This window comes from Scyliorhinus torazame, chromosome 21 (assembly GCF_047496885.1).
Source record: "Scyliorhinus torazame isolate Kashiwa2021f chromosome 21, sScyTor2.1, whole genome shotgun sequence".
NCBI lineage: Eukaryota > Metazoa > Chordata > Chondrichthyes > Carcharhiniformes > Scyliorhinidae > Scyliorhinus > Scyliorhinus torazame.
In genome coordinates, this window is record NC_092727.1 from 107,328,094 (window position 1) to 107,355,064 (window position 26,971).

Consider the following 26,971-nt stretch of genomic DNA (forward strand, 5'->3'; position numbering starts at 1 on the left):
GCTGGTCCCTTGAATATTTTTAAGGTGGAGGTAGCTAGATTGTTGTTTGGTAAGGGGATGGATCGGGTCTAGATGGGAATGTAGAACTTGAAACACAAACAGATCGACCATGATCTTGTCAAATGACAGAGCAGGCTGGAGGGGCCGAATGGCCTATGCTTCTCCTATTTCGTATGTTTGCATATTCTCTAATCGTCAAGATGTGTACAACGTCACCAAGGACAAAGCGTCTCCATATATTGGCACCCCGTTTGCCAACTTAAGCATAGAATTTAGAATTTACAGTGGAGAAGGAGGCCATTCGGTCCATCGAGTCGGCACCGGCCCTTGGCCTCCACCCTATCCCTGTAACTCAGTAACCCCCACCTAGCCTTTTTGGACACTAAGGGCAATTTAGCATGGCCAGTCCACCTAACCTGCACATCTTTGAACTGTGGGAGGAAATAGGAGCACCTGGAGGAAACCCACACAGACACAGGGAGAGAGTGCAATCTCCACGCAGCCACCTGAGGCCGGAATTGAATCCGGGCCCCTGGAGCTGTGAGGCAGCAGTGCTGACCACTGTGCCATCGTGCCGCCCCTATCACGCACTCCATCACCAGCACACTGTGGCAGCTGTGTGTGCCATCTACATGATGTGTGGCAGCAACATTTCTTTTTTTAAATTTAGAGTACCCAATTTATCTTTTTCAATTAAGGGACAATTTAGCCTGGCCAATCCACCTACCCTGCACATCTTTGGGTTGTGAGGACAAAACCCACGCAAACACAGGGAGAATGTGCAAACTCCACACGGACAGTGACCCAGAGCCAGGGCGTGGCAGCAACTTGCCAAGTCTTCCTATGACTGCTCCTCTGAAACCGGCAACCCCTGCCACTTAAAAGGCCAAGGGCAGAAAAGCATGGGAATACCACCATATCAAAGGTCCCCTCCAAGTCGCACATCATCCTGACTTGAAAATACGTCTATGTTGCTTCATCACTGCTGGACAAAGATCCGTGGATACCCTACTTTAAAGCATTGTTAGGTGGACATGCACCATATGGACTCCAGCAGTTCAGGAAAGTGGCTCACCATCACCTTCTTGAGGGCACTAGGGATGATTAATAGAAACAATGGCCTTGCTCGCAGTGCTCATACCCTGCGAATGAATGAAAGAAAAATTAGAATTCAAGATATCTTAAAAAGAGCAGTCAGAGTGGAAATTGGTAACAAAAAAACAAAACAAGAATTGAAAGAGAACACCCAGGAGCAGGAGAGCTTCCTTGTCCTTTCAATCAGGTCGACCATCTGAAGGACTGTGAATTTTCAAAGAAAAATTCAAAAGTTCACGATTTTGCGACAACACGGAAAGTATCTTTTATCTGAACATCTTGAGGGCCTGGATTTTGGAATGCTTTTGGAGTACTTTCCAGCAGGTGACTTTAATGAGGAACCACAGATGCTAGTTCAGCAGTTACTTGTTACCCAGTGTTAAATTTTGTTCTCTGGAAAGGAAAGAGAGGAGGGAATTGTTAAAGATTCAGTCAATTATTGGAAAGGCTTTGAGAGTTAGAAAGCGCAGTTCAAAATTAAGGAAATGTAAGGAACAAATGTGATAGAGTTGTAGAACAGATTACCAGCAGGGGAGAAAGAGCATAAAATCTTTATAACATTTAAACCAATTGGTTTATTCATTTTTAAGTCTACAAGGTATTAGAGTATGGTAAGAAAGCTAATGGGTGGTCTGAAAAGGTAGGCTAGATGGGCCAATGTCTCATGCCTAAAAACCTATGGGCTGGATTCTCACATAGTCAAGAAAAGTCCACGTACCGTTAAAAATTACAGTGGGACCCACATACGGGAATTCAGCTTCCCAATTCCTGTTTTTGCCGGCAGGGGAAAGCGGCCGGCCGTGAATCAAGCAAGAGGGCATCTCCGACTCAGCAGGGCCATTTGAACGTCATTCTGAATTTAAACAGCCCTCTGTGACTGTTGCCAAGGGTCTTAACCCACACTGTGTGAGTCATGAATTGATGGAGCAGGCACAAATACTCTTAAAGATCAATTTAACTGTCAAAATATGAAGCTTTTAAAACTCCCTACTCTTTAAACTGTAAAGCAAACTGGCTGTATCCATCAGTGATTGCCTTAAAAAAACTCTGCTGGACTTTTATTGACAGACATCTATTTGAGCAGTTTCAGTGGATTCTATTGTTGTCATTTCCCTAAGGGCTAGCCGTTATGAATGCTTGGCTGAGTTTCAAAAGTTAGTTATCTTACCAGGGGGGATCTGAATTCACAGTTTGCTTGACAGTTATATGAGGCTATTAATGAATTAGGGGTAGGAATAGATATTTATTTGTTTCCTATAAGAGATTAAGAGATTAACAGCTTCAGATTTAAAAGATTTGATGCTTTCATGAGTGGGAGCTTTTTTGATATCAAGTCTGTATAGTGAGAGCTCCTATCTATATTTTTTATGTGTTTTTTGTCATCTCCACATAATTCATGATGGGTATTGGGTGAATTTACATTGATTTATTGTGGGGTGTATGGAGAGTGGATGGGACATAAATTAGAAATGAGTTGGCATGAGGGGTATGATGAACCAATGGGGAGGTGGGGCATTGTGTTGGCACATAGTGCAGCGGGTAGAAGTTGTTTCCTCTTGTTGGAGAGTCTAGAACCAGAGGGCATAATCTCAGAGTGAAGAGTCGATCATTTAAGACAGAGATGAGGAGACATTTCTTTTGTCAGAGGGTAGTGAATCTGTGAAATTCTTTACGTCAGAGGACTGTGGAAGTTGGATCATTAAACATGTTCAAGGCTGAGAGAGACAGATTTTTAATCAGTAAGGAGATCAATGGTTATGAGGATAATGCGGGAAAGGGGAGTTGAGGATCATATCGGAGCAGTTATGATCTCACTGAATGGTGGAGCAGACCCGATGGGCCAAATGGCCTACTTCTCTGTTACACCTTTTGGGCTTATGGGACTATGGGGAGTGAATTGGTTTGGTGAGGGCTAGGTAGTACAAATCCTCTTTAAAAAAAAACTGGGATGAAGTCCCAGAAAACCAAGATGAACTTTCCAACCAGTCCACCTTGGTGCTTATCAATTCCCGGGTCCTCCGGGCATCTGCTTCCGAGGTTGGCGGACCGAAACCTATCCCCAACTCATCTCCACAGGGTGAAAATGTCATGATTTGGTTAACTTTCTACAGAGGTGGTCTGGCGAACCAGGAAACCTTCCTCTCGTATTACCTGCCTCGATGGCCAAAATCCAGCTCTGTATAATCACTGAGATATAAAAAGGGATAATTTTACATTTGAAAGTATTTCCCTTTGAGCAACTTTTCTCCGTCAGAAATGGAGACGATAATGAACAAACCTCTACTTAACTGGCAGAGCTCAAGTTCAGAGAAGTCCTCAGCTGTTTTGTGAGCTTCCAGTTAGACTAGTTTAGATACGCCAACCATGGCATGAAGTTTAAGCTGAGTCAGGTTCGTGGGAGGAGTTTTAGACAAAAACAAAGTACTTCTTGATTCTGAAAGTGGCAGTAAGAATTCCTCTGGCCACTGTGAAGTAGGATGATACATTGCTGCAGAGCAAGCGTACAGATTAACAAGGTACACCAAGGAAAGGAAACCTTCATGAACACGTTTGCATGCAGAGAAAAGAAAAATGGCTGCTTTGTGATGCTGTTCACCTCCTGGTAACCCCTGAACATCAAGTATAATTTTCTATTTGCATGGAAGTTGAATATGAATTTTTTAACTGAATACTTGGTCCAGAATTAGAATATATTTTAAGTGCACTGCGCACGAGAAAACAATGTCTATGCAAACGTAGTAAATAGCAATCCTTGCAATAGATGTATTGAATATGGAGAGCTTTGATATACTTCCAAAATTCATGGCAGATATATAAATTATGTATTTTATATTGTTGTTTTGATATAGCAGTGTGTCAGAGTAGGAGTCTCAAGTAAATATTAAACAATCACGGCTTACTTTTTCCATACTAAGCTCTGCAGTTTGCTAAATCGAGAATGGACGCTAAGGATTAGTAGAACATCTAAAGGAAGTGATTAAAGGCATGGTCCAAGAAGTTTAACAGAACTGCTAAATCAACTGATTTATTTTGATTTCCGAACACCATACACTCTTATGTTCAATTGTAAAGCATTGTAAACTCATGTGTTCGAATTAATTGGATCCCAAGCTCATTAAATATTAATGACCCTATTCATCCTAATTCAACTTTTCATTGCATGCAACTTGCATCTTTGTTTCGCTAAAATAGCCAGTGATAGTGTTACACACTTAATGGAGAAAGTATTGAGAAAAATGCATTCAAAGAAATACTGACTTTTTGAAAGTGATACACTTGAGTATGGTATGTACATGGGTGGGAGACGATAACTTCACAAAGTTGCACCTATCAGACCTCTCCCATAGAAATGCTCATAAGGAACTTGGCTTTGTACTTCGCAATATTCCGGGCATTCGTTTTAATAGCCAGCAGGTTCTGCATACTGTGTACTCACATCCCAATATGTACTTCAAGCATTAAAGGCTTTCCACTAGGAGCCTCTAAATTACCTCCAAGATACATGCGCCTTGTCACAGACTTTCAAAAGAGTTCATCAAACTGTTTCTGTATTTATGTCAACATAAGTGATCGTTTGCAGATTTTCGGTAGATTTTATGACAGCAGGAACAGTGGATTGTTAATCTCTTTGTGCATTCACTCAACAGCGAGACATGCCAGTGGCCCAATGTGCTGTAACATGTTAGAATACAGGTATGCACTCAGAAAAGTTGCATTTCCAAGAGGGTACCACGGTTTTTAATGGTCTGTTGAGGCATTCTAAAGAATTTGCTTCTAACTTTGATGGTGTTGAAACAATGTTCTCTTTAAACCCCGAGTCGGACAATTATGTTGCAAAAATTGGGGTTTGAAATTATGGAATGATAGACATCAATTCAGAAGAGACGCTGAGAAGCAGTGAACCGATGCTTTAATAAGCTAAATATGTGCCGACCTGTAACTCCTCCCGCACTGCAGGGCTGACCCAGGTCAACAGGCTTTATACCTCTACAGCTGGGCGGAGCCACAGGCGGAGCCAACAGCAGCACCAATAATAACATTCCAACAGTACAACAGCAACAACCAATAACAGAACAGCAATAACAATAAGTATATACAGCAGTGGAGATAACAATACTAATAGAACAGTAGAACATGTATACAACAAAATTAAGGAGTCAGGCGGTGCGGAGGAATTTGTCTAGGTTCGCGTCATGGTCCTGCAGGTCATGGCCGCCGATGGCGACATTATCCAAGTACGGGAACGTGGCCCGCAGCCCGTACTGGTCCACCATTTGGTCCATTGTTCGTTGGAAGACTGAAACCCTGTTGGTGATGCCAAAGGGGACCCTGCGGAAATGAAAGAGGCAGCCATCTGCCTCGAAGGCAGTGTACTGGCGGTCTTCCGGCCAGATAGGGAGCTGGTGGTACGCGGACTTCAAGTCTACCGTAAAGAAGACTCGATACTGCGCAATCTGATTGACCATATCAGATATGCATGGGAGGGGGTACGCATCGAGCTGCATGTACCGGTTGATCATCTGACTGTAGTCGACTACGATCCGGTTCTTTTCCCCGGTCCGGACGACCACCACTTGCACTCTCCAGGGGCTGTTGCTGGCCTCGATGATCCCTTCCTCCAGGAGCCACTGAACCTCTGACCTGATGAAGGCCCTGTCCTGAGCACTGTACCGTCTGCTCCGGGTGGCGACGGACTTACAGTCCGGGGTGAGGTTCGCGAAAAGCGAGGGAGGGGCGACCTTCAGGGTCGCGAGGCTTCAGATCGTGAGAGGGGGAAGGGGTCCCCCGAATTTTACTGTTAGGCTTCTGAGGTTGCACTGGAAATCTAACCCGAGCAGGAGGGGAGCACAGAGATGAGGGAGGATGTAGAGCTTAAATGCTAGTGTACTCTACGCCTTGTATTGACAGGTTTGCGATGCAATACCCCAGGATATGTACGGAGTGTGAACCGGACACGAGGGATATAGTCTGCAGGACGGGGAGGACCTGGAGGGTGCAGCGCCTTATCATATCCGGGTGGACAAAACTATCTGTGCTCCCGGAGTCGAAGAGGCAGGATGCCTCATGCCCATTGAGTTTGACAGCCATCATCGAATTTCGCAGATGGTAAGGCCAGGACTGGTCGATCTGGATCGAGCTGAGGTAATGCGAAGGACTATCTGTGGCAGCAGCGTGATCACAAAATGGCAGCATCGACGATGTCGGCCAAGATGGCGGCGCCCACTGGTCGCACGTGGCGGGCCGCGTCGCTGACAATGACAAAGCTGGCGTTGCCCATGGGTCGCACGCGGCGGATGACGCGTCGGAAGAGGCGATCCCGGCAGGCACGATGCCACGTTGTGGGGCCTGTGAGCCTCAGGCAGACCGGCTTTTGATTTTGGGGCTTTGGAGCGGCTCAGACATACCTTCGCAAAATGACCTCTCTTGCCGCACTCATTACACACAGCGCTGCGTACTGGGCAGCGCTGCCGGGGATGCTGGCCCTGCCCGCAGAAATAACAGCAAGGTCCTCCGGAGCTGGCCGGCAGCCGTGCGGCGCAGGAGTGAGATACGCCTGGGTCGGGTGATGGCTTCGCCTCTGACGTCCCCGAGGATGCCGCGTGGTCGGACGGGAAGGCCTCGAGGCTCTGGTAAGCCACTTCTAATGAGGTCGCCAGCTTCACTGTCGCCTCGAGGTTGAGAGCCCCTTTCTCGAGGAGGCGCTGCCGGACATAGCTGGACCAGACTCCAGCCACATAAGTGTCCCGAATCATTAGCTCCGAATGCTCCGATGCAGAGACCGCCCGGCAGTTACAACTGCGGGCGAATACCCTCAACTCACAAAGATATTCCACGAGCGACTCACCCTGGCGCTGATGCCGCGTGGTGAGGAGGTGTCGGGCGAGGACCTCGTTGACCGGCCTCACAAACTGTTCCTTGAGTACATCTACAGCCTCCGTATACGAGCCCGCATCTCGGATTAACTGGAAGATCCGGTGGCTCACCTGGGCGTTGAGGAGACGCTGTTTGAGTGCCGGGGAAACCGCAGCAGTCGAGGTTGGCCTCGAAGCAGCTGAGCCAATGCTCAAAGATAGCCGGCGCTTCAGCAGCCTGCGGGTCCAGTTCAAGACGTTCAGGTTTGAGGGCAGCATCCATTATCAAAATTTTAGCTTATTAAATTGATAGACATCAATTCAGACGAGACGCTGAGAAGCAGTGAACCGATGCTTTAATAAGCTAGATATGTGCCGACCTGTAGCTCCTCCCGCACTGCAGGGCTGACCCAGATCAACGGTCTTTATACCTCCACAGCTGGGCGGAGCCACAGGCGGAGCCAACAGCAGCACCAATAATAACATTCCAACAGTACAACAGCAACAACCAATAACAGAACAGCAATTACAAGAAGTATATACAACAGTGGAGATAACAATACTAATAGAACAGTAGAACATATATACAACAGCCTTATGTAGCCATACGTGGCTCACCACATGTAAGTGGTAGGGACAGAGGATCAGATGTAGACTTGGAGCAAAGAAATGTGAACTATGGCATGTCACTGGATCGAAGTAAAGTAAATTGTAACGTTCTGGACTCTTTGCTCTGTTACATTCAGTGGTCCAGATGGCCAAAATCCAGCTCTAAGTATCACTGAGATATGTCATTGTCTTTGTGATCATATGCTTTCCTTAATGGATTAAATATGACGGTTGAGAACCTTGATGAGTGTTATAGTGAGTAAATTTGATGGACTAATCATCACATACCTAAACAGATAAGTTTGAGAAACGGAGTTTGAGAAATCAAGCCACAGGCTATCACAACCCACTTTGGACCTTGCTGCCCCAGTATTGGATACAGTTGGGGCTGATAAGTACTTAGCTGTGGTGTCTCAGAATTGTCCCAAGACCTTCTGAGATAGTCTGCAGGAATGAATATTTTGGTGAAAAAATATTTTGGTGAAAAAAATGTCATTGTTAATTGAGGAGGATCGATCTATGATGGTGCCGGTTAAAAGTGCAAGTGTTAAATTCGTACAGAGATTGATTCAAGTTTAAAGTACTACATGTAACTGTCGATGCCCCATATTAAAGAAGCAGCTCGGACTCATTAACTCAGAAATATACCATGGTTGGGAGGTTTTGAAAAAATGTTAGGAGAAAGTTTGTTTTTTTCCTATTAGAATAGCGAAGGTTCTGAGGATGTAAAAGATGCTATTAAAGTTTTTGAGAAGCTAAATAGTAAAATATTGTTTCAGCTGACAAGTGGTTGCCTTCACAGCGCTGGGGACCTGGGTTCGATTCCAGAGTGTGCGGAGTCTGCATGTTCTCCCCGTGTCTGCGAGGGTTTCCTCCGCGTGCTTCGGTCTCCTCCCACAAGACTCGAAAAGTGTGCTTGTTAGGTGAATTGGACTTTCTGAATTCTCTCTGTGTACCGGAACAGGTGCCGGAGTGTGGCGACTAGGGGATTTTCACAGTAACTTCATTACAGTGTTACTATAAGCCTACTTGTGACAATAATAAGGATTATTATTAAACATGAAATTACTTCCTGCAAATGGCTATTCAAAACAGTGTTCCTTAGGAATATGAGTGAATTTAGCAGTTTGGTCTTGAACATGTATTATTATTCAAGTTTGGTCTTGAACATGTAACATTAGTGAAATATCAGGTGTTCTAAATTGAGCTTGCATTTTCTATAATTGAAATTAAACTGGAGATGTAAAAGAAAATCTAACGAGATGTTTTCCAGTGGATTCTATGGGCCAGCGCTGAGCACTTGAATGGGAATATTCTACCCTAATACGGTTCTTCCTCTCATAACCATTTATATTCTTCCTTTTCATATATTCATCCAATCTCCTTTTAATTTAGGTTACAAACCTTTGGGATAATTATCCAAATCTTTCCTCAGGCAGCTGTGTACTTCCGGAACTTGGGCAATCAAAAGCTCTCAGCAGCACCATGTACAGAATGGGTTTTCTCTTGTGGTTCTGCATCAATGTGTCTATAAGCCAGAGTTTGAATTGTGCAGAGAGAACTTAAATCAACTCCATCATGTTCACAGCTTTTAAAGGACAAATTCTTAATTGCCCTCGACAAGTTGGTGGTGGCGTAGGTACATACACATTGCTGTCTGGAAGGGATTAGCAATTGATTGTGGCCTGGAAAGTGTACATGACCCACAGAAGAAAGTACTTCTGATGAAACAACAAAAGCCAACTGTTTTCACCCTGTTCTTAAATTCTTCCAATCCCTGTCCCAAATTTACCATGGTAAATTTCCCAAAGTAGTCATGAAAACAAATCAAGAGACACAAATCCTGTAATTTCATCAACAATCAAAGCTCCAAATGTCTGCAAAGTTCATACCCGAACAAATCAAACACTAATGAAGGACTTTCAATCATTTCATCAAGCAAAAAGAAACCATAAGCTATAGTCACATCTGATTAAGCCCAATCCCCTCCCTCTATGTGTGCACACATAACTGAACTGGGAAATCTTTCATGATGGAAACATTTTTTGGAATGTTTACCACAGTGACCTGCATCACTCGTGATTTGCATGCATTTTTCAATGGATATACACCACATCGAAAGGCACTTATTATGTCTCCATAAGTATCGTCATGTATAGAAATTTGGGTAGGTGACACAGTTATTTCTATGAGTCCAAATATGTGCAGGTTAGGTGGAGTGACCATGACCAATGCGCGGGGTTGCGGTTACAGGGCATAGGGTGGGCCTTGGTGGGGTCTCTTTTTGAGGATCAGCGCAGACTTGATGGGCCAAATGGCCTCCTTCTGCACTGTGGGACTCTATGGATTTATTGACATTGTTTAACTGCTTTTGTGGTCTATATATGGAAGCCATAACAATTGCTGAAAATCCCAGATGTTAAACTTGAGGCTGTGCTAACTTATATCACAAGGTTCGGGGTGCAAATCCCACTCCAGAACTTCAGCCCAAAATTATTGGCTGCCGCTCTAGTGCAGTACTAAAGGAATGCTGTGCTGTTGGAGATGATGGGGGGAATTTTCCCCCGACCGCTGCCATTAGTGGAGATCCCAATGTAGTGGCGAATCTCATGTTGGGCAAAAAAATACAATGCTCCGGTCCCCTGCTGCTGACGGCATCAATGTTTGTGTCCTGCTCTGACGGGAGGATAGAAATTGGTTATTTGAACCCATTTTCATCCTATTGACGGACTGGACACCGGATTATCCATTATTCCGTGATGCTCCAGCCCTCTCAGCTGAGAGTCAGGGAGGCGTGGATTAGTGCAAGTGTTTGCCAGTGTGGCCCTGACTAGGTGGACCAATGAGAGATGTATTGGACGTAGATGCCCCCAAAGTCCAAAGTCCCACCACACTGCAAATTCTGTCTGCCCCAGAATCACCATTGGACCCCCCCACTAGAAATCCTCATATCAGAGAACTCCCCCATATCACCCCCCTCCCCCCATCAGTCACTCCGGTCTGGAAACTAAAGAGCAGTCGATGCAGAAACAGTGCTTTTTCACTCACCTGTCCCTTACACCTGCTGCCTCAGACAGATGTGTAGAAAGCAACAGCTGTTTCCTCATAGAAAGCTAAAACACATCACAAGGCTTTAAACCCTCTCAGATCCTTTGATCTGGAAGGCTTCTTTTCACTTTCAAACAGAAATAGATTTTAGTTGGCTGTAATTCACAGGGTAATAGATTCCAGACAGCCAGGTGTCTGAATTGTTTATTTTCATTTCCCTTCATGCTTGACTGCATCTTGAATACCCTGCTTTGAACCTATTTATAAACATCTAGCTATGATTGACAGATCCTGACCACATTACAAGCAGTTAAGTGCTTCCTGCTGAGAAAAAGAGAAAGTGAATGCACTTACTCCTGGGTAGATTTGCGTTGTGGGGTGGAGGGGAGCCAGCCACCGGACATCGGTATCAGGCTACCTACTCAAATGGCGGCCTGATCACAGGATTCAGAATGTAATCGCTTGTGCTCCCCGCCATGCATAAATGTATCAGTATTGGCAGGGGAGCATGAGAGGCCATAGGGGTTGTTTGGGAGGCATACCTTGCCATTGGGCGGGGAGGGGGGGGCTGGGCATGAGGGGTTATATGGTGTGAGGGGCCTACCTTGGCATGAGGGCCCATAGGAGAAGGTGGGTGGGGGGGGGGGGGGTGAGATCGCACGGATGAGCATGGGGAGCCTGGGGGTGTGAGGCTGAGAGCAGGAGAGTCAATCTGTTCTTTTTTTAACTGGGATGAAGTCTCACAGCATCAATGTGGGCCTTTTAAACAGCCTGGGCGGGATTCTCTGAAAATGGTGCTATGTCCCCACGCCGGCGGGAAAACTGGCGCCAACGACACCGGCGTCAATGGCCCCCCAAGGTGAGGAATTCTCACCTTTCTAGGGGGCTGGGTTGCCGCCGGAGTCATCCCCACTGGTCCAGCCGGCGCCGAAGGGCCGGCACGAATTCACGAATGCGCGGAACAGCCGGCGTAATCGCGTGCATTCGCAGAACGGCCGGCGTATTTCCGTGCATGTGCAGACCGGCCAGGGTATTTCCGCGCATGCGTGGGGGTTCTCTTCTCCGTGCCGGCCCCTGGGCCATATGGCGGAGCCCTCCAGGGGCCCGGTGCGGAGGAAAGAAGGCCTCCACTGAAACAGCCCACCCGCAGGATCGGTAGGCCCTGATCGCGGGCCACCCACCGTGGGGGCCCCCCCAGGACCGCCCCCGCATACTCACCTGCCAGATCCCGCCGTGCGTGAGATGAGTAATTCACGCCGGTGGGACTGGCCAAAACTGGATGGCCACTTGGCCCATCGGGGCCCGGAGAATCGACGGGGGGGATCCCGCCGCCACCCGAAAAACGGCGCTGGAGGATAGGGCAGCCAGCATCGGGTCGGCAGGACGTGATTCACGCCCCCCCCCCCCCCCCGGGCGATTCTCCGGAGTATCCTGGCCCTTGTGCTTGCATCTGGCAGGTGCCGTGGCTGCCTCTGCATGTTTCCCTGGGTCAATGGTGTGGCCTTGTCCCTACACCGCACCCCCCCCCCCCGCACCCCCGCGAATCTGAAAATCCCACCTTCCGAGTATTGTCCCCTCCTGAGGCGAGCAGGCCAAGTCTGGAATTTTCTTGACTCCCGCTACCCACCCCGAGTTAAAATCTAGGCTGAAGTACTTTTCAATGGTTGGTGGTCATGAAAAGCCCGATATAAGAGCATGTCTTTCCTTACTTGGTTGCAGTAATTAATGTGTGGTAATATCTAGGTACAGGTTCACATGTAGAAGCCAAGTCTGCTGAGGTAACAGGTGTATGGTTTTCATTAAACTTTGCCTGACCTGAAGCAATATTTGATCTTTTGTTCATTCATAAATAGCTCATTCAAAGAGGTGTGTTGTGTGTGGTTGTTGAATGGGAATGCCATTCCTATGGGTACGAGTTCCATTTGTTTTCTGAGAGCTGTGAATAGTATGGATATTGAAATGGTGAGTGTTTGAACAGATCAAATTCCTTGGGCAGTCAGGGGTTGCACAAACAAGTTCGCAAAGTTAAATGAGAGGTCCGGGGGTGGGGGGTGGAGCTTAAACTACAAACAGGATAAACTTACCATGTCTAAAGGATTGTCTGTAAACATTACTTTGCAGTAACTTGCTTTTCCCCAACTATAGCAAGGGCATGCTCCCTCTCTTCCTTATCTCCCAATCCCCTCCAATTTTTTTCAATTAAAATATATTGGACACACTATCCTGTGATGTTAACCAATTCCAAGACAGTTTAACAAGAGCACTTTTTGTAAAGGGAGAGCGGGGATTGTTTTTTCAAATATATTTAGAGTACCCAATTCATGTTTTCCAATTAAAGGGCAATTTAGCGTGGCCAATCCACCTACCCTGCACATCTTTCAGTCCCAGGTTCAATTCCCGCTTGGGTCACTGTCTGTGCGGAGTCTGCACGTTCTTCCCGTGTCTGCGTGGGTTTCCTCCGGGTGCTTCGGTTTCCTCACACAAGTCCCGAAAGACGTGCTTGTTAGACAAATTCTCCCCCTGTGTACCCAAACAGGCGCCAGAGTGTCGTGGCTAGGGACTTTTTTCCGCAGTAACTGAGTAAATGAGGGCAGCACGGTAGCATTGTGGATAGCACAATTGCTTCACAGCTCCAGGGTCCCAGGTTCGATTCCGGCTTGGGTCATTGTCTGTGCGGAGACTGCACATCCTCCCCGTGTGTGCGTGGGTTTCCTCCGGGTGCTCCGGTTTCCTCCCACAGTCCAAAGATGTGCAGGTTAGGTGGATTGGCCATGATAAATTGCCCTTAGTGTCCAAAATTGCCCTTAGTGTTGGGTGGGGGTACTGGGTTATGGGGATAGGATGGAGGTGTTGACCTTGGGTAGGGTGCTCTTTCCAAGAGCCGGTGCAGACTCAATGGGCCGAATGGCCTCCTTCTGCACCGTAAATTCTATGATAATTCTATGAAACTTCATTGCAATGTTAATGTAAGCCTACTTGCGACAATAATAAAGATTATTATTAATAAAAGTCATCAGATGATTTGAACTGGATATTTGAATGTGAGAAATTTATGTTGCAATAGATAGAAGAGGCAGTGGAAGCTTAAGATGCTTTACCAGACAGGGAAAGGCTGAATTGTTCCATTGCTTTGAGTATTAAAGTATTTTATTTTTTAGATCTGTTTTTTAAATGCTACTCTTTGAAAAGATTTATTTCTCCTGCCTTTTCCTTAGATCTCTGTGCCATTAATGATGGCAGGAAGAGAAGAGCAGATAGGGGAGGTAGTGGCATAGTGGTATTGTCACTGGTGTACTAAATCGGAAACCCAAGGTAATGCTCTGGGGACCTGGGTTCGAATCCTCCCACTGCAGATGGTGATATTTTAATTCAGTATAAATCTGGAATTAAAAGTCTAATAATGAACATGAAACCATTGCCGATTGTTGTAAAAATCTATCTGGTTCACTAATATCCTTTAGGGAAGGAAATCTGCAATCCTTACCTGGTCTGGCCTATATGTGACTCCAGACCCACAGCAATGTAGTTGACTCTTAACTGCCCAATCAAGGGCAATTAGGGATGGGCAATAAATGCTGGCCCATGAACGAATCAAAAAGTAGGAGAACAAACAACCTCCTCCCAGCCACAGTCTCTTTCTAATCAGCCAGAGGAGGTGGGTAGAGGTAGATTTTTATACTTCACTTTTCCTGCTGTTGAGGAAGTTTCTGCTCAGTCTCACCCCATGATGCTCGATCAATAACTCCTGAAGTGAGATTGGAGACAATTGAAGGCTTTATTGTACTAGATGTTTCCCCCAGCAGCGCAGGTACAGAATGCAGCTGCTGGGGAGACACAGGCTCTTATACTCTGCCTTACTGGGCAGAACCAGCAGACAGGCTTCACCAATGAAATAGCAGTCTCAGGTACCTCCCACACCAATGGTCTTACAGCATTATTCAGGGTACCGTAATACCCCTAATACGGACTACCACATTCACCCCCTGTAAAAAAAAAAAGAGTCCGGCGGGGGTGGTGGTCTCGTGTTATACAGTGGTAGAGGTGTAGGTTATGGTGGTACCCGGTATACATGAGCACAGTGTTTTGCCTCGTTACATGTCGCAACTATTTACAGTAATTATTTACAGTCAGAATTAAGCAATTAGTCGATCGTGGGCCCTGGTCGTCCTCTGCGATCGTCGTAGCTTCGGTGGTGGTGCAGGCGCCGGCTTGGGCATCCGTGGCTCTGGGAGCGTGACTTCAGCTTCTTCGGCAGCTTCATCACCCCGAGGTGGGACCAGTAGAAGGACCGATCCACCTGGGAAGGGGGCGGCTGTGGGGTGCGCCGGTGGGAGGGAGGATGGGGTCGGTGGTAGAGGTGTGGGTGGGGATCCAGTGGGCGCCAGGTCCTGTAGGGAGATCGTATCCTGTTGGCCGTCGGGGTATGCCATATTGAGGTGGTACGTGGGGTAGGCATATTGAGGGTTAGCGTGAAGGAGGTGGACCCTCTTGACCAATGGGTCTGACTTGTGCGCCCGCACGTATTTGCGGAGCAGGATGGGTCCAGGAGCTGCAAGCCAGGTTGGGAGCGAGGTCCCAGAGGAAGACTTCCTAGGAAAGACAAGGAGACGTTCGTGAGGGGTTTGGTTGGTCGTGGTACACAGCAGTGATCGAATGGAGTGGAGAGCACCGAGGAGGACCTCCTGCCAGCGGCAGACTGGGAGATTCCTGGACCGTAGGGCTAGTCGGACCGTTCCGTTTTCCCTCTCCACCTGCCTGTTTCCCCGGGGGTTGTAACTGGTCGTCCTCCTCGAAGCAATGCCTTTGCTGAGCAGAAATTGACGCAGTTCGTCGCTCATGAAGGAGGACCCCCTATCGCTGTGTATGTAGGCGGGGAAATCAAACAGCGTGAAGATACTGTGGAGGGCTTTTATGATGGTGGCTGCGGTCATGTCGGGACAGAGGATGGCGAAAGGGAACCGGGAGTACTCGTCAATCACATTCAGGAAGTACGTGTTGCGGTCGGTGGAGGGGAGGGGCCCTTTGAAGTCCTTACTGAGGCGTTCAAAGGGACGGGAAGCCTTTATCAGGTGCGCTTTCTCTGGCCAGTCGAAGTGCAGCTTGCACGCCACGCAGATTTGGCAAATCCTGGTGACGTTCCTGACCTCCTCGATGGAGTAGGGCAGGTTGCGGGTCTTAATGAAATGGAAGAATCGAGTGACCCCCGGGTGGCAGAGGTCCTCGTGGAGGGTGGAGGCGGTCCACTTGTGCGTTGGCACATGTGCCGCGGGATAGTGCATCAGGAGGCTCATTTAGCTTCCTGGGACGATACAAGATCTCCACCGTAATATCTTATCATTCTTTATCTTGCCCCGCTGTTCATTGTCGAACATGAAAGCAACCGACCGTTGGTCAGTGAGGAGAGTGAATCTCCTGCCAGCAGGTAATGCCTCCAGTGCCGCACAGTTTCTACTATGGCCTGGGCCTCCTTTTCAACGGAGGAATGGCGGATTTCTGAAGCATGGAGGGTGCGTGAGAAGAAGGCCACGGGTCTGCCCGCTTGGTTGTGGGTGGCTGCCAGAGCTACGTCGGATGCGTCACTCTCGACTTGGAAGGGGAGGGATTCATCGATTGCGTGCATCGTGGCCTTTGCGATGTCCGCTTTGATGCGGCTGAAGGCCTGGCGAGCCTCTGCCAACAGGGGAAAAACTGTGGATTGAATTAGTGGGCGGGCCTTGTCCGCATAGTTGGGGACCCACTGGGCATAATAAGAAAAAAATCCCAGGCAGCGTTTCAGGGCCTTGGAGCAGTGGGGGAGGGGGAACTCCATGAGTTCGGGATCTGGGCCTATAACTCCATCATGCACTACGTAGCCGAGGATGGCTAGACGGTCGGTGCTTAACACGCATTTGTCCTTGTTATATGTTAGATTAAGGATTTTTGCGGTATGGAGACATTTTCGGAGGTTGGTGTCGTGGTCCTGCTGGTCGTGGCCGCAGATGGTGACGTTATTGAAGTACAGAATCATGGCCCGCAAACCGTACCGGTCAACCATTCAGTCCATCTCCTGTTGGAAGACCGAGGCTCCATTTGTGACACCGAAGGGAACCCTTAGGAAGTGGTAGAGCCGCCCATCTGCTTCGAATGCAGTGTATTTGCGGCCGCTAGGGCGGATGGGGAGCTGGTGGTAGGCGGATTTTAGATCGACCGTGGAAAAGACCTTGTATTGTGCAATCTGACTGACCAGATCAGATATGCGGGGGAAAGGGTACGCATCGAGCTGCGTATACCTGTTGAGGGTCTGACTATAATCAATGACCATCCTATGCTTCTCCCCGGTCTTTACAACCACTACTTGAGTTCTCCAGGGACTGTTGCTAGCCTCAATAATACCTTCCTTCAGTAACCGCTGGGCTTCCGACCTAATGAAGGTCCGGTCCTGGGCACTGTACCGTCTGCTCCTGGTGGCGACAGGTTTGCAATCCGGGGTGAGGTTCGTAAACCGGGAAGGCGGATCGACTTTGAGGGTCGCGCGGCTGCAGACAGTGAGGGGGGTATAGGGCCGTGGAATTTAAAAGTTAAGCTCTGGAGGTTACATTGGAAGTCTAACCCTAGGAGTGTGGCAGCACAGAGGTGAGGAAGGACATAGAGCCGATAATTTTTAAACTCCCTTCCCTGGACCGTGAGGTTCGCTATGCAGAACCCTTTGATCTCTACCGAGTGAGAACCGGACAGGGAGATTTTTTGGTTGACTGGGTGGATGGGAAGAGAACAGCGCCTTACCGTATTGGGGTGTATGAAGCTCTCTGTGTTCCCGGAGTCATTCAGGCAGATGTTTTATGCCCGTTGATGAGCACGGTCGTTGTCGAAGTTGAGGGTGTTCGGGGCCGAGACTGGTCCAGGGTCACCGAGGCAAGTCGTGGCAAAATATGGTTGCATTCCTCGGGCGGTGTGTGGTCATCCGAGTCAGGGTCCTGAGAGTCCAGCCAAGATGGCGGTGCCCACTGGTCGGACATGGCTGGAGGTGTACAAGATGGCAGCGCCCATCCATCGCATGTGGTCCCTGGGGAACAAGATGGCGGCGCCCGGAGGCTGTACGTGGCCCTGGAGAAGGAAGATGGCGGTGCCCGCTCGCCCCACGTGGCTCGTGGAGAGAGTTGCAGTGGTGGTTCCGGTTCGCCCCCGGAGACGGCGGCAACCGCCCGGGCCTGGCATACTGCCACAAAATGGCCCTTTTTGCTGCACCCTTTGCAGATGGATGAGCGGGCCGCGTAGTGCTGCCGGGGGTGCTTGGCTTGCCCGTAAAAATAACAGCGGGGCCACCCGGGGTTGCCTGGCAGTCTCGCAGCACAAGCTTGTGAGGGGATGGGGGATGCTTCGGAGTTGGCTACGGGGGGTCCACACTGCCCAAGGGGCTGCCGTGCGGTCAGGGATGTAAGCGCTGGCGTTTCGGGAGGTCACATCCAGGGAGCTAGCAAGGGCACATGCCTCCTTGAGGCCTAGTGTCTCTTTCTTCAGCAATCGCTGGCGGATTTGGGAGGACAGCATACCTGCAACGAATGCGACCCGGATCAAAAGTTCTGTGTGGGCGCTGGCCGAAACTTGCGGGCAGTCACAGTTCCTCTCTAACAACAGGAGCGCACGGTTAAACTCCTCCAGCAATTCCCCAGGGATTTGTCGCCTCGTCGCTAGCAGATGTCGGGCGTAGACCTGGTTTACAGGGCGAATATAGTGTCCTTTCAGCAGGATCATTGCGGCCTCAAAATCGTCCGCATCCTCGATGAGGGTGTAGATCTCTGGGCTCACCCTTGAGTGGCGAACTTGCAGTTTCTGGTCCGCCGTGAGTGCAGTCGTGGCTGTCCCGAGGTACCCTTTGAAGCACGCCAACCAGTGTTTGAAGGTTGCCGCTGAGTTTGCCGCATGGGGGCTGAGTTGCAGACACTCCGGCTTGATTCGGAGCTCCAATCTTTAAAATCTAGTACAATAAAATGATGCTCGATCAATAACTCCTGAAGCGAGATTGAAGACAATTGAAGGCTTTATTGTGCAAGATATTTCCCCCAGCAGTGCAGGTATAGAATGCAGCTGCTGGGGAGACACAGGCTCTTATACTCCACCTTACTGGGCGGAACTAGCAGGCAGGCTTCACCAATAAAATAGCAGTCTCAGGTACCTCCCACACCAATGGTTTTACAGCATTATTCAGGGTACTGTAATACCCCTAATACCGATTACCACACCCCACAACTGGTCACGATTGGGTCGTATATTCCTTTAAGAATCTGTGTTTTATCACATCGGGACTCCAAAATATTGGCACCAATGTGCTTCCCCAGAGGTTTCCTCTTTTTGAAATTCAGCTATGGTTTGCTCGGCCATCTAACTACTGCAAACCATCAAAGTTAGCTTTCTGTGCCTCATTGTGACACATTTGGGCCCCGTATCGAAGGATTGATGTGCTGGCCTTGGAAAGGGTCCAGAGGAGGTTCACAAGAATGATCCCTGGACTGAAGAATTTGTCGTATGAGGAACGATTGAGGACTCTGGGTCTGTACTCGTTGGAGTTTCAAAGGATGAGGGGGGATCTTATTGAAACTTACAGGATACTGCGAGGCCTGGATAGAGTGGACGTGGAGAATATGTTTCCACTTGGAGGAAAAACTAGAACCAGAGGACACCATCTCAGACTAAAGGGACAATCCTTTAAAACTGAGATGAGGAGGAATTTCTTCAGCCAGAGGGTGGTGAATCTGTGGAACGCTTTGCCGCAGAAGGCTGTGGAGGCCAAATCACTGAGTGTCTTTAAGACAGAGTTAGGTAGGTTCTAGATTAATAAGGGGATTGGGGGTTATGGGGAGAAGGCAGGAGAATGGGGATGAGAAAATATCAGCCATGATTGAATGGCGGTGCAGACTCGATGGGCCGAGTGGCCTAATTCTGCTCCTAGGTCTTATGGTCTTATAAGGTGGCCATGTTGCAATAGAGCACCAGTAACGGACAGTACAGGAGACCTCCTCTCAAGATTCTCTTTCTGAAATGTGCAGGAAGCATGTAAATGGGAGATTTTAGAAAGCAGACTTTATTTAATATCTCTGTTGTGCCAGACAGACTTTATCAGTAAGTACTTTATACCGAGTGGAAAAAAAGCGAAGCCCTGGTGTATTGTTGTGATGTGACATAAATCCTTCGACATCTGATATTGTCACACCCTTAACAGGATTAGTCTTGTGTTCCCAAATTTTAAATCTGGTCTTGGCAGCAACCGAACATTGCAGTAATGGTCGATTTTAAAATGAAATAATGAGCTGCAAATGCGTTTTATTCTAACTGTATGATGAAAAGGATTACATCATCTTTGATTACATCATTGGTCCTTTGATAGTTGTGAGGTTGTGGGAAGTAATTCTTTGGGCATGGTACGAACTACAGTGTCATCCGAGAGGTAAGTTCTGTTTCTTTAAAGGATACAACTTGCCGAGGCTTGTGTTTTAACAGCTTTTATGAATGATTTATTTCTCTGTAAATGCAAGAGGTTAAAGATTGAACTCTGTAAACTAGGATAATTTCCTGAGCAAACGAACAGGAATCTTCATCCTGTTGCATGAAAAGCGACATGGCTCCATCGTTTTCTACATTTTAGTTCTAAAGTGCCTTTCAAGCTATCCTCTGCTCTGATAGAATGAGCTCCCACCTTCTTCCAGGTTCTTAACAAAGTCGAACATTTTGCCTTCAAGATGTTACTGAACTGTGTGGGTGTGACAAGGGGTTACAGGCTCCAGCCTGGCAGCACTCTGTGGCTCCAGCCATACCCACAAGGTTGACTCATGGTTCTAAAATTAAATAAATATAACAGACATTATTCCTCAGTAATTAAATGTCCGCAGCATTGTTTGCTTTGGCAATGTCAAGTTATTTTGGGAAACACCGCACAAAGATAATTGTGGGGTTCTGCGGCCTTAAAATTCAGTTCGTCACAGGGCTAGAAGCTGCTTGGTGCAGTGTGGAAGTCAGCACCGTTTAGAAGTGAAACAGTCCATTGAAAAGTTTGATCTCGACTGCAATCGAAAACCATAGACCCTAAAGGAGCCGATTAGAAACGTGGGCTTTGTAAGTAGCATTCTTCAAAACCAATGTTCAGCAGAAGTGGACTCATGGGTGGCTGCAGTTTTGCTTTACTGTTTGAAACTATTAGTTGTACATTTCTAAACTGAAGGACCTAAGCGGAGGCCCCTAAAACAGGAGTCGGATGTAAGTTGAAAAGTGGTGATTATGTGACGCTGGGCTTTACAAGCTTATCGGTAATAGGATATGAGGATCATTTAGTGGCTGTCATTGATTCTTGGAGGTGTTTACCAAAAAGCTGTATTTTACCTCCAGACAGTATAATGGGTAAATTCGCTTCAGAATGACTAGGCTGTGATAGATTATATTTGTGCAATACTCGTGATGTTTTCAACATTAGGTTGGACTTTGTGCAGCACAAAAGATGCAATCAAACCTTGGAGGTTGTTCAGGGAAGAATTTTTTAAACTGATCTCTCGGATCAGAAGGTTGAGATAGAGAGGGAAAGCTGAAGAAACGCAGGCCTTGCGTCCATGTGCTGAGCAGTGATCTCATCGAGCAGTATGCTATCATAACTGGGCACCAAAAATCCTCGTAAGGTGGCAAAATTAACACGGACAGAAGGACGGGTGACAAACTTCAAATAAACAAAACAGAAACTTCAGGACTGATGTCAAGGTGCTTTTTTTCCTCCCACAACCATTCAGTGGAGTTCAGGAGCAAAGCGAAACCTTGGAAATGCTGGTGATACTTTGATTCGGTGCTTCAGGGATGGGAGGGACTACACTGGGCCAGGATAGGCTTCTGTGTCAACATAAAAATAAGTTTCTCATAATTCCCTGTGTTGGGTGACAATAAGTCGAGAAGGCCTCACATAGCAGATTACTATGTAAAGTTGAAACGGATGGGATTGGGGTAGTGTCTTGAGATGCAGAGAAAGTTGGTTAGTAGACAGGAAGCAAAACGTTGGAATAAATGGGTCTTTTTCCGATTGGCAGACAGTGAGTAGTGGGGTACCGTAGAGATCTGTGCTAGGACACCAACTGTTCACATTATATATTAATGATTTGGATGAGGGGACTAAATGTAATATCTCCAAATTTGCAGATGACACAAAGCTGGGTGGGAGGGTGAGCTGTAAGGAGGATGCAGAGATGCTTCAGCGAGATTTGGACAGGCTGAGTGAGTGGGCACATGCATGGCAGATGCAACATAATGTGGATAAATGTGAGGTTATCCACTTTGGTAGCAAAAATAAGAAGGCAGTTTATTATTTGAAAGGGTGTAAATTGAGGGAGGTGGATACTGAGCAAGACCTTGATGTCCTCCTGCATCAGTCACTGAAAGTAAGCACGGAGGTACAGCCGGCAGTAAAGAAGGCAAATGGTATGTTGACCTTCATAGCGAGAGAATTTGCGTATAGGAATAGGGATGTTTTATTGCAATTGTATGGGGCATTGGTGAGGCCACACTTGGAGGATTATGTGCAGTTTTGGTGTCCTTATCTGAGGAAGGATGTTCTTGCTGTGGAGGGAGTGCAGCGAAGGTTTACCAGGCTGATTCCTGGGGTGGCGGGACTGTCCCATGAGGAGAGACTAAATCAGTTAGGATTATATTCATGCGAGTTTAAAATCTTTATTGTCACAAATAGGCTTACATTAACACTGCATTGAAGTTACTGTGAAAATCCTCTAGTCGCCACATTCCGGCGCCTGTTCCGGTACACAGAGGGAGAATTCAGAATGCCCAAATTACCCAACAGCACATCTTTCGGGACTTGTGGGAGGAAACCGGAGCTCCCGGAGGAAATCCACGCAGACACGGGGAGTACGTGCAGACTCCACACAGACAGTGACCCAAGCTGGAATCGAACCTGGGACTCTGGAGCTGCGAAGCAACTGTGCTAACCACTGTGCTACCGTGTCGCCCAAGAAGAGTGAGAGGGGATCGCATAGAAACTTATAAAATTCTAACAGGGTAGATTTAGAAAGAATGTTCCCGATTTGGGGGGGGGCGGAATCCCAGAACTAGGGGTTCGTAGTTTGAGGATAAGGGGGTAAACCTTTTAGGACTCAGGTGAGGAGAAATTTCTTCACCTAGAGAGGGGTGAGTCTGTGGAATTCACTACCACAGAAAGTACTTGAGGCCAAAATGTTGTGTCATCTCAAGAAGGAAGTAGATATAACTCTTGGGGCTAAAGGGAAAAAGGGATATGGGGGGAAGGCGGGATCAGGGTATTGAACTTGATGATCAGCCATGATCATAGTGAGCGGTGGAGAAGGGGGTAAATGACCTGCTCCTGCTCCTATTTTCAATGTATGTTTCCATCTATGTAGATGTGGTTTCAATCAGAATTCAATCAGTATCCGAGTTCTATATTTGTGTCTTGAAATTTGGTTCGAATCGTATTTTAAAGCCTAAAATTTGGTCCTGTTCAAAACAAAATGTCAGGAGTTCACTATGATTTCTGTGCCTAACTATAGGTACATCTTAGGTACCACTTAAGGAAAACAGGAAGCGTAATAACCAGCCCTTTGCCTGGAAAGAATTTGACCTGCATGGCAACAGCGCGGATGAAAAATATACAACTGTACATGACTCATGCCGGTGGAGCTGCTGTTGATCATTTGAGCTGTGCTGGGATTGTAACTTCCTTAAATCCTAGAGGGAATTTCTGAGGGAAGAATCCTCAAAACACCATCATAACGTTCTGTGGATAGTGTTGTAAAAACATTTGCTGATCATTGAGGTTTTCAGCTATAATTTCCATCTGAAACCTTGGATTTTGTTTCTGTAATTTTAAGGTGTGAACAATTATTTCCTTTGAAAGGGACTACGCTGTCTGCTTCTTCATTATTGTTTACCACCTTTTGGTCGCAGACAGAAGCAGCATTTGTTTCAAGCACTTGCCGGGAGCATTTTAAACTTTACAATAGTTCTGCTCAACTGGGGGAATAAAGTTGTAGGGCTGGGTTTTCTGTGGCACCTGCAGATTGTCGTTGGATGCCGGTGTGATCTTCCAGTCCCAAGAACAAAGAAATGTACAGCACAGGAACAGGCCCTTCGGCCCTCCAAGCCCGTGCCGACCAGACTGCCCGACTAAACTACAATCTTCTACACTTCCTGGGTCCGTATCCTTCTATTCCCATCCTATTCATATATTTGTCAAGATGCCCCTTAAATGTCCCTATCGTCCCTGCCTCCACTACCTCCTCCGGTAGTGAGTTCCAGGCACCCACTACCCTCTGCGTAAAAAACTTGCCTCGTACATCTACTCTAAACTTTGCCCCTCTCACCTTAAACCTATGCCCCCTAGTAATTGACCCCTCTACCCCGGGGAAAAGCCTCTGACTATCCACTCTGTCTATGCCCCTCATAATTTTGTATACCTCTATCAGGTCGCCCCTCAACCTCCTTCGTTCCAGTGAGAACAAACCGAGTTTATTCAATCGCTCCTCATAGCTTATGCCCTCCATACCAGGCAACATTCTGGTAAATCTCTTCTGCACCCTCTCTAAAGCCTCTACATCCTTCTGGTAGTGTGGCGACCAGAATTGAACACTATACTCCAAGTGTGGCCTAACTAAGGTTCTATACAGCTGCAACATGACTTGCCAATTCTTATACTCAATGCCCCGGCCAATGAAGGCAAGCATGCCGTATGCCTTCTTGACTACCTTCTCCACCTGTGCAGCCCCTTTCAGTGATCTGTGGACCTGTACTCCTAGATCTCTCTGACTTTCAATACTCTTGAGGGTTCTACCATTCACTGTATATTCCCTACCTGCATTAGCCCTTCCAAAATGCATTACCTCACATTTGTCCAGGTTAAACTCCATCTGCCATCTCTCCGCCCAAGTCTCCAGAAAATCTAAATCCTGCTGTATCCTCAGACAGTCCTCATCGCTATCCGCAATTCCACCAACCTTTGTGTCGTCTGCAAACTTACTAATCAGACCAGTTACATTTTCCTCCAAATCATTTATATATACTACAAAGAGCAAAGGTCCCAGCACTGATCCCTGTGGAACACCACTGGTCACAGACCTCCAATTAGAAAAGCATCCCTCCATTGCTACCCTCTGCCTTCTATGGCCTAGCCAGTTCTGTATCCACCTTGCCAGTTCACCCCTGATCCCGTGTGACTTCACCTTTTGTACTAGTCTACCATGAGGGACCTTGTCAAAGGCCTTACTGAAGTCCATATAGACAACATCTACTGCCCTACCTGCATCAATCATCTTAGTGACCTCCTCGAAAAACTCTATCAAGTTAGTGAGACACGACCTCCCCTTCACAAAACCGTGCTGCCTCTCGCTAATACGTCCATTTGCTTCCAAATGGGAGTAGATCCTGTCTCGAAGAATTCTCTCCAGTAATTTCCCTACCACTGAAGTAAGGCTCACCGGCCTGTAGTTCCCGGGATTATCCCTGCCACCCTTCTTAAACAGAGGAACAACATTGGCTATTCTCCAGTCCTCCGGGACATCCCCTGAAGACAGCGAGGATCCAAAGATTTCTGTCAAGGCCTCAGCAATTTCCTCTCCAGCCTCCTTCAATATTCTGGGGTAGATCCCATCCGGCCCTGGGGACTTATCTACCTTAATATTTTTTAAGACACCCAACACCTCGTCTTTTTGGATCACAATGTGACCCAGGCTATCTACACCCCCTTCTCCAGACTCAACATCTACCAATTCCTTCTCTTTGGTGAATACTGATGCAAAGTATTCATTTAGTACCTCGCCCATTTCCTCTGGCTCCACACATAGATTCCCTTGCCTATCCTTCAGTGGGCCAACCCTTTCCCTGGCTACCCTCTTGCTTTTTATGTAAGTGTAAAAAGCCTTGGGATTTTCCTTAACCCTATTTGCCAATGACTTTTCGTGACCCCTTCTAGCCCTCCTGACTCCTTGCTTAAGTTCCTTCCTACTTTCCTTATATGCCACACAGGCTTCGTCTGTTCCCAGCCTTTTAGCCCTGACAAATGCCTCCTTTTTCTTTTTGACGAGGCCTACAATATCACTCGTCATCCAAGGTTCCCGAAAATTGCCGTAATTATCTTTCTTCCTCACAGGAACATGCCTGTCCTGTATTCCTTTCAACTGACACTTGAAAGCCTCCCACATGTCAGATGTTGATTTGCCCTCAAACATCCGCCCCCAATCTATGTTCTTCAGTTCCCGCCTAATATTGTTATAATTAGCCTTCCCCCAATTTAGCACATTCATCCTCGGACCACTCTTATCCTTGTCCACCAGTATCCCGCTGATATCAATGGCATTTGTGTAGCTGGCAAAGAGTTGTAATTTAGAGAATAGTATCGGCGAGACAGATTTTTCATGCACGTGTATATTATGGGACTGATTTAATAGAAAAAAAAAGTCCCGCTTTGGGCGGGTATAGCAAACGCCTGGAACGACCCCGCTATTAAACGAGACTCTGTTATTTTTCCGGGCCTCGGCAGGGATTGCCCCGCCGGGTTCCAGACTAGCAGTGTCATGGTGCCCATGTGGCATCAGCAGTGCCAGGGCACCACCCTGCCCAGTGGCCAACCACCCGGGGGCCTCCGGTCGTTTGGAGGACCCCCGCAAGTGTCGTTCTGCCGGGTTCTTTTTTTTGTGGAGACCAGTGCTAGACGGCGCCCGTCTGGGGTTCCCTCTGTGAGGCCGATAGATCCCGGGGGCTGGATGGATTTGGCTTAGGCATAGTTAAGTGAGCAATAAAGCTCTAGATCGCGACATCTCGCGAAATCGGGTTTGATCTCACCGAGCGCAACGACCGTCGGGAATCTCAGAAGAGACCTCTCGCGGGATGTACCAGCCATGCCCCGTCCCGATTCCGGCAGGACGCTGCCAGTAAATCGCGCCCTCGGGGATATATAATATGCACACTGTAATGATATGCAGACATGCAGATAATGATATACAGACAGGTACAGACAGGCAGCTAATGAACACAGAAAACAGGACATGACCAATGAGCAGGCAGGACACTCAGGGGTGGTATCTCACTATAAAAGGCACGAGGCACTCACACTCCGCCTCTTTGCACTGATGAACATCTACAGAGTGAGTCAGGGTGTATGTACAGTATCACACCTCCAGCACGTGGCTAAGAGCTAGGCTGGTTCAGTCAGACAGAGTAACCACACTTAGGTTAGCAGAGAGTCGAACACATAGAGAACTGTGCTAACTGTGCTTCTGGTTCAATAAATCAGATTCAAGGTCTGGAGTATCTTTTGGTTAAAGCTGCATCCAGTTGCAGCCTGTGTTATCCCAGAGTACATAACGCAACATGCTACCAGGTGACTGCTTAATCTAGGT

At 47.5% G+C, this 26,971-nt stretch overlaps 1 protein-coding gene across 7 annotated transcripts in view; it reads left to right on the forward strand.

Annotated features, from left to right (window-relative positions):
- Positions 1 to 26,971, forward strand: part of LOC140398473 (MAGUK p55 subfamily member 2-like) — an 841,369-nt gene that overhangs the window by 473,762 nt on the left and 340,636 nt on the right. The window contains exon 1 of one of the 7 annotated variants that reach the window (XM_072487196.1): positions 19,931 to 20,025. The exons of 5 other annotated variants lie outside the window; for them this stretch is intronic. The gene's annotated coding sequence lies outside the window, so the exon portion shown is untranslated. Of the gene's footprint in view, positions 1 to 19,930; positions 20,026 to 20,655; positions 20,691 to 26,971 lie in introns of those variants that run through there. One more of the 7 variants, XM_072487195.1, reaches the window with a different exon arrangement.